General features: G+C 41.8%; 1 long non-coding RNA gene across 1 annotated transcript; it reads left to right on the forward strand.

The window, feature by feature from the left end:
- Nucleotides 1-268: 268 nt before the first annotated feature.
- On the forward strand, nt 269-7,786 carry LOC146369596 (uncharacterized). The gene is made up of 3 exons (XR_014797281.1): nt 269-346; nt 6,955-7,049; nt 7,187-7,786. It is a non-coding gene; the product is annotated as an uncharacterized LOC146369596 (long non-coding RNA).
- The last annotated feature ends 293 nt before the right edge of the window (nt 7,787-8,079 follow it).

The raw sequence follows: 8,079 nt of genomic DNA on the forward strand, positions 1-8,079 counted from the left end.
ATTAAACTTGTCTCAGCATATAACACTTGTATTGAGTTTCTGGAGTTGTTGTTGTTACCCATATTTAAGTATGGGTTGGATAAAATGTACCAAAACATTAAAATATATATATATTAATCTTAGCATTTATACTAAGTTTATAGTGAATAAGCCATAGGTTCAGCAGTGAAAGAGTTAACTGTTCTGAAGTAAACGTGGGTTGCTCTTAGCCAATGAGCTGCTGCAATGTGGTGCAGTGCCCCGCCTTTCATCTCCATCTGAGAGAACACAGGCTTTTCCTCCTCTCTCGTGAATCCCCCATGAGCACGCTAGCGAGGAAAAGGAGACGGAGATTCACTGAAACGAGGTACATTTAAAAAAAAGTGATATAAACGTAAGAGTTAGCACTCGCTGCTTATGAAAAATAGTTTTATTGCATGTGTACTGCTAAGACGAGTAACTAGTTTGGTTCCTTTTACATTGTTTGGTCGAGGAAGGTCAGGAATTGGAGACGGCGCCATTTCATTGTTCCTGCACCATCTCGCGCTCCTGCGCTATTCTTTTTTTTGAGATTGGTGAGCCAAGTGTTTTAATTGTTAATCGCTTATCTGCACTTTTCATGAGTTCATTGTAAGCAAAATGTTCTGGTATTTATTGGGAAATTGTTTACAATGTTTTGTGGAAAACTTTATATTATTTACTGAAAAAAAAGCATTTAAAACTGATGCACAGATTATTATCTGTTTTACTGTTTATTTTCAATTTGTAACATGGGTAACGTTACAAATAGTACATCTGAGGTGATAGCGAATTGTGAACTGTGATTATATGGGAATTTAATGTCCTATAACACTGTCGTTGACAGGTCAGGTTTTTTTCCTTTATGTTCTTCCTTTCGATGCATTGCAACAGATCCTGTAATCGATGGCGAGCCAATCCTGTTGACCAATTGACTTTTTCCTGTGCTGCATGGCAGAGTGTGGTAGGCCAGCTGCAACAAAAAAAACCCACCACTTTGAACCTACTATTCCCCTTCTTCACACACATCCCCCTGGACTTGCGGACGGTGATTACTGTGATTGTACCACATGGTTCTCATTGAGGAAAAACTGGCACCAAAAAGGGATACTTTCATTTTAGTGGGGTGGCTGTAGCTCAGGTGGCAGAGCAGGTCAGCCACTAATCAGAAGGTCGGTGGTTTGATCCCAGGCTGCCTCCTGGCTGCATGCCAAATATCCTTGGGCAAGATACTAACCCCATGTTTGCCTACTGGTGGTGGTCAGAGGGCCCGGTGGCGCCTGTGTCCGGCAGCCTCGCCTCTGTCAGTGCGCCCCAGGGCAGCTGTGGCTACAATGTAGCTTGCTATTGCCAATGGGTGAATGACTGAATGTAGTGTAAAGCGCTTTGGGGTCCTTAAGGACTAGAAAAGCGCTATACAAATACAGGCCATTTACCATACTTTCATTTGAAATGTTTTTGTATGTTTGTCATTAATTTTCTTTTTTTCTGAATGAGTAAAAGTACACAAGCTGGCGTTTTCAAAACTCACAGTTGCCTGAGTCTCATTCAGTTTGCCTTTCCTGTACATAGCCGAACCTACTAGTCCAAAGCCGTGAGCCCTTTTGCATCAAATTTGGGTGAGGTACATTTTGATCTAAGCGTTTGGAGAAACATTAGTTTGTGTGTTACCTCCTCCTGTCCTCGAGGGGGGCGTAATGCAAGGTTAAAGCAGAATTAATCTAGATGGTCAATCTCCGCGTGATCGGTCCTGTCACTGGCCAACAGAAAGGGTGTTATCTATGGTGGCAACCCACAAGAAAACTTCAGATGACATCAGACTCTGCATAGATCCAAGTGATCTAAATAAAGCTCTGAAATGCCCGCAACACCCTATATGTACCATAGAGGAGGTAGCTGCACAAATGCCTAACTCCACAGTCTTTTCTGTCCTGGATGTGAAATGCTCCTTTTGGCAGATAACACTTGACCACATGTTATCCATGCTCACAACTTTCAGCTCTCCATTTGGCAGAATGGCATATGAAATCAACTCAGCCAGCGAGGTGTTCCAGCGTGCAATGGAGCAGGTCTTTGCACGATACCCCTATGCTGTTATCATCGATGACATAATCATTGGTGGAAGAGATATGAAAGAGCATGAACATAATCTCAGAAAGGTACTTGACCGTGTGAGGGAAGTCAAACTGAGACTTAACCCCCTAAAGTGCAAATTCCACCTCAAAGAAGTCTGTTATGTTGGACATTTATTCACAAGCAAGGGCTTAAAGCCCGATCCCGCTAAGACCAAAGCAATTAATGAGATACCCACACCAGAAAACGTCACAGCCCTCCAACGCTTCTTATGGATGATTAATTATTTAGGAAAGTTCATTCCCAATTTCAGTGAGCTCTCAATCCCACTTTGCGAGCTAACATGAAAATACATACAGTGGCACTGGCTAAAGCAGCTTCAAGATGCATTTGCTTTAAAAAAAAAAACAGCCTAACCAGTCCATCCACTCTCAGCTCCAAGTCCGTACTGTGACATCCAGAAACCCATCACATGCAAGTGATGGGTTTCTGGACGTCACAGTACGGACTTGGAGCTGCATGCCTTCAGGAAGGTGTCCCAATTGCCTACTCCTCTCGTACTCTGGCACAGACTGAGATGCGCTATGCGCAGATCGAGGAAGAGCTTCTTGGTCTTGTCTTCACATGTTCCGAATTCATCAAAATTGATCATCAGCCATTAGTCACGATCCTAAACAAACGTATACACGCAGCTCCAGCCAGATTGCAGCGCATGATGCTGAGACTGCAAAAGTGCAACTTCCAGATAGTATACAAAGAAGGATCGCAGATGCTGACATGCTGACATTTTGTCCCATGCTCCCACAACTTGGGCAGAGCGGCACAGTAATGAAAGGTCAGACTACGAGATCATGTCAATCCAATACATCTCTTTCTCTAGGCTGACCGAACAGAGGGAACAAACTGCCTCTGATCCAGATCTACAGAAACTAAGCTCTGTCATCATGAAGGGCTGGCCTTACAGACAAACTCAGCTTTCCACAGAGATTCAACAATACTACCCGTATCGAGATGAACTCACCAATTAAAGATCGTCATGAAAGGCCTGAAGACAGTGATCTCAGTCTTTACAAAAGGATTATATTGCTATCCTCCACAGAGGGCACCCAGGCACAGAATCTACTAAATGCAGGGCCCGTGGTAGTGCGTTCTGGCCCACAATAATTGAAGATATAGAGCAGGAAACAACTGCATATCCAGTGTGCAACAGCACCAGGCCTCATCAACAAAACGAGCCACTCAAGCCACATGCAGTGCTGGACTTACCTTGGTCAGCTGTCCCCACTGACATCTTTGAGTGGAATGGCCAACATCACCTGGTTGTAGTTGACTCCTACTCAGGTTGGTTTGAGGTACACTTGCTTCGTGACCTAACACCATCATTACAAAGCTCAAAAGACACTTTTCAGTCCATGGCTACCCGGACAAAGTAATATCAGACAGTGCCACCCAGTTCACTAGCCAACCCTTCACAGACTTTGCTCTGGCCTAGGACTTGGTTCATGTGACAAGTAGCCCAGAATACCCACAGGCCAATGGACTAGCTCAGTGGTTCCCAAACTTTTTTTGCTAGGCCCCCCCTTTATATTTACAAGAAAAATGTTCCCTAACCCTCTCTGTGCAAAATGGGTCCAAAAACATAAACAACTGTGGGATACTGTTTGTCCGTGATTTAGACAGGGGGAACAAATCGTGGCAGAATCAGCCTGATAGTATTTGTATCCCACTGTAACTTTACTGTATAAAGAGCTAACATCTCCAAAATGTCAGGAGTAGTTAGTCATTACAACAAGTGTTTGTGAACTAAAAATCAAGAATGTGGGATACTGTTTGTCCGTGATTTGAAAAGCCCAACGCGTGCTCCCGACGAACGGAAAACCAATTCTGCAGGGGAGACCTACCTCGGCACTTGTGCAGGTGAAACCAAAGGGAAGATATGCTTCACCATATTTTCTAGTCTTTGGCTTAGAATGAAGTTGGTTTGGAAACTTATTCAGCTATGCTTCATCTGCTGCTTTGCGTTTGTGTGGGCGCCCCGTGCTAGCAGTGTCCAAGCGTTTTGGGTTGGCTGAACATGCTGTTTATAGTGTAAAGCAGTTGATGAAAAGGTCAAAGAGAGAGACCAGATGTCAATGTGCCATGAGATTAAGGTGAGAGGCTGATGTCAAGGTAGACATGCACTACCCTACCTGTGTGTAAACATCTGTTAGTTCCCAGACCCAAAAGCAATACTGTTGTTAAGACCAGCCTATATTTTTTTTTTCTTGGTTTGCTTTTGCTATTCGTGTACACTACATGTAACTTGATGTTGAAAAGGTGAAATGTTGAGTATGTTCTTACCAGTGAAACAGTTCCAGGTTTGAAGTGAATATAATGCTAGAATGTTATGGATAAGAATCTATTGTTAATGCAATATGCTGAAGATGATGTTAGTTGTTTATACAGCCATAAGTTAAAGAAAGGGGATGTAGAGCATCTGACTAGTGTTGTTGAATAATGGGAGTTTCCCATACCTGTTTGAAGCAAATAGTGCACTGCCCATACACGCAGTAAAATGCCTAACACAGGACTGGGTTCCCACCAATGGAGTCAAGCTGTTTGCATGTTATGTCTCCTCAGTTATACACAGTAAAAGCTTACAAGGAATCATGAATCCAGGGTCTTTACTAAACATCAAACACTGTGGATGAGAAAACTTTATTTTCCCTGAAGTTCCAGGACAGTGAATTAGTGCAATCTCAGAGATTTATTCTGAGCTCTGCGATTTATTCTATCGGGGAGGGCGGCAAGAAAACTCCTCCCATTTCTTCCTAATTGGATTTTGAGCAGAATATTCCAGAATATTCTCCACGTTTGCAGAAGAGAGAGTGGATTCTTCTTTAGACTCGGTGTCGGTTATCTCAGCCTTATTTGGAGGAGCTGTTCATTCCATCCTGCTTTTACATCTTTATGGACCTGCAGTGTTTGCTGGTTTTCTTCACGTGGGTTAGCACTGTTTGCAGGAAGTGTGGTGAAGGTTGTGTCAGGGCCACTCTGGTCCTAATGGTAATACCATAATGTGTGCGCTGTTATAGATATGTGAGTGCAGTTATGCACTTTGTTGTTGTGACTCTGTGGTTGTAAATTGTTTTAAAATGTCTTGAGGACGGGCGGTGAAAGCACTGAAGGACGTCTCATGGAGGAAAGAAGAGGAAGGAAGCTTGTTCAGTGATTCTCCATATGTACCCCAGACACTAGAGAAGCCAAACACTGAGGTTGGAAGTCATTAGGCAAAGGCTGGAGGGCACTGATGGTTCAAACAGCCCAGCAGCTTCAACACCCGGGGGTTTAAAAAAAATTCACAGCGGTTTCAAATTATTCCAGTGAAATCACAGTTCACCGTAAAATGTGCAGAAATATTTGCACACTGCGCCCATATTCAATTTAGGAATCACTATTAAACCAACATCCAGTTACATAAATTAAAACCACTGACAGCTACCAGTTCCAGAGTTCAGTCGGACCGAATAAAACTTCCTCAGTTCCTCTGAGGTCCAGCAGAGGCTCCAGCAGTGAGTCAGCCCCCATAGACTCCCATGTTAAAACTTTACAGCAGAAATAAACATGTTTACAGCTTGATACACAAACTGTTTGGTCTCTATGGATCCTTTCCCCCATTCTTAACAACTGTTGGGAGGGAGGGAGATTTTAAATTAATTATCAATTATACCTCAATATTATTATTAATCAGTTATTATTGATCAGTATGAGGGAAAGAGGATTTGGGTAACTGGGCCACAAACCCTGAAATCAGCAGGTTTGTTGAACTACTCTGGCTGATCTGTCATCACCAGCAGGTGAGGGTCACCACAAAACACAAACAGAATACTTCACAATGGAGGTTTCAGAACTGGAAAATAATACAATCAAAGCTGGTAAAAAAAAAAAAAAAAAAAAAACTTCCAAACATATATTTGTGAATACTGAAATAGCTGCAAAGCTGCAGGAAAAGTAGATTCATGGTAGGAAACATATTTAAGGTTTGTGGTGCTTTATGGAGATGTGAATGGTCACATGAAAGCAAAAGAAATCAGCTGTGGTGCTTTGAACAGATGACTGGTGTCTTACAAAGATAACAGGATCATTCATGTCAGCTGCTGGTAGTTTGAATATGGCAGCTGATTCCTGCGGATAAACCGTGAGATCAAGCCGTGTGAAATCTGTTTATTTTTCACGGGTTAAATGGATCAGAGACTTTTAGGAAAATCTCTGTAATCCCCTAAAAACTGTTTCATCATCTTATTTTCTTCACATGCTTTTGCCTCTTCATCGGAAAGAGGGACTGGATCATAAGGATCACTTTGGTTCTGATGGCTGCTCAGTTTAACTAACTAACTAATCCAGCTTCAGTCTGCAGCCAGGATTTGCTGAGCAGCATATAGCCCAAGTGGGTCGACCTAGTAAACCTACTAAACCAGCATACCGCCATTAAAATCAGCCGGCGTCTTAAGAAGCAGATTACAACCACTTTCCACTTTAATGTTCCGTCTGAGACACTGCAGACAAAACTTACAGCAGACACATTTATTTACCATCACAGCCCCCCAACGGGAGGGAGAAAAAGGAAAAGTACGAGTTGTCACGGAGCAGAAACGGGAGCTGGAAGCATGTAAATATAATAACAACCACTGCAGCCAAAGAGAGTGCCTGACGACCCTACTGTTACTCATTTATATTAAGATTTAAACATCTAGTTGGTATTGGTATGGCGAGTAGCCTTCAGTAATAGTAATAAATCACACATCAATAGTACATTCATGTAGTTGTAAAGTATTCAGAATACATTACTTCTATAATCTTTAGTGGAATACATTTTAAAATTAACCTTCCCAACACTGTCAACAGGTTAGCACCTCATACCACAGTGCAGCAAAGCAGTCTCATGAGCGCTGGGAAGGACAAGCCCAGAGCCCAAAACAGACAGTGCAGGAGATGACAAGGTTAGTAATTGTACGGTGAAAATTATACTTTTAGTTATCTTGACTGGCAAAAGAAAAGTAAATACAAAATCTGCTTCTCACATATAGGGCATTTCCAAGATTTTTTTTCAAAACTTCTTCCCTTAATTTCATTACAGCTGTCCTGTGCCAGATGTTCTGTTGACCCGGGATCAAGCAGGGCTTGTGATCTTCACCAGCAGCTCCCTCACAAGAAGGATAAACCCAGCATTTCATGAACACTGATGGAGATCTTTGATTTGTGTAATGTTAGAAGTACTCAGATAATCCTCAAAGGGTCTGGACTTTTACATAATATCATAGCTTTAAGTCCTGTAGAAAGTTAAATATATGTTGTGCTCTCTGGTTACTCTGGTATGAATGATTCTGAATTACTTTATGATAAATAACACACTATTGTCAAAAAACAGTGAAAGAATTCCAGATCACAAGTTTTTAGTTCAAAATACAAGTGACGACCTTTGACTTTAATCGGGTTTTATTTAATTGTGTCAGAGAAAACATCATGTGCTCTTCATGTAGCTGAGTACATTCAGTGTTTAAAACAGAAGTTGTGCAGGTCTGAGATCAGCAGTTTTCTGAAACACCAAACTGAGGTACTGTTAATGCTGATGTATAGTGACACAGTTACAGGGGTGATTAATCCTTTTGACTTTTTGTCTTTAAATTTATCAATAAAACAGCTGCAGCTTTCACTGACAGCACATGTGGTACTTTAACCTTTGTACTGTTTTCTTCAGTTAATTTTGGAGTTACTACAAAGATTGAAGATATAGGATGATCTGTCTGCTGTCACTGGGTGGTGCTGAGGTCTGAATCTGAGGACAGCTCCTGTAATCACAGACAGAACAGAATCATCACAAACTGAAATATAAAGTTTATCTCTCAAATCTGAAATAGAGCAGATCCTTCTCTGTCCTCACACACTCGGGATCTGAAGTTGTTCAGTCCTACAGTTCTGCCGACAGCTGACATATGAGCTGTTTATTTATTTTTTTTTTTAAAGGCCTTA

Source organism: Perissodus microlepis, chromosome 17, assembly GCF_051167445.1.
Source record: "Perissodus microlepis isolate ML-2025 ecotype Zambia chromosome 17, ASM5116744v1, whole genome shotgun sequence".
Lineage (NCBI taxonomy): Eukaryota > Metazoa > Chordata > Actinopteri > Cichliformes > Cichlidae > Perissodus > Perissodus microlepis.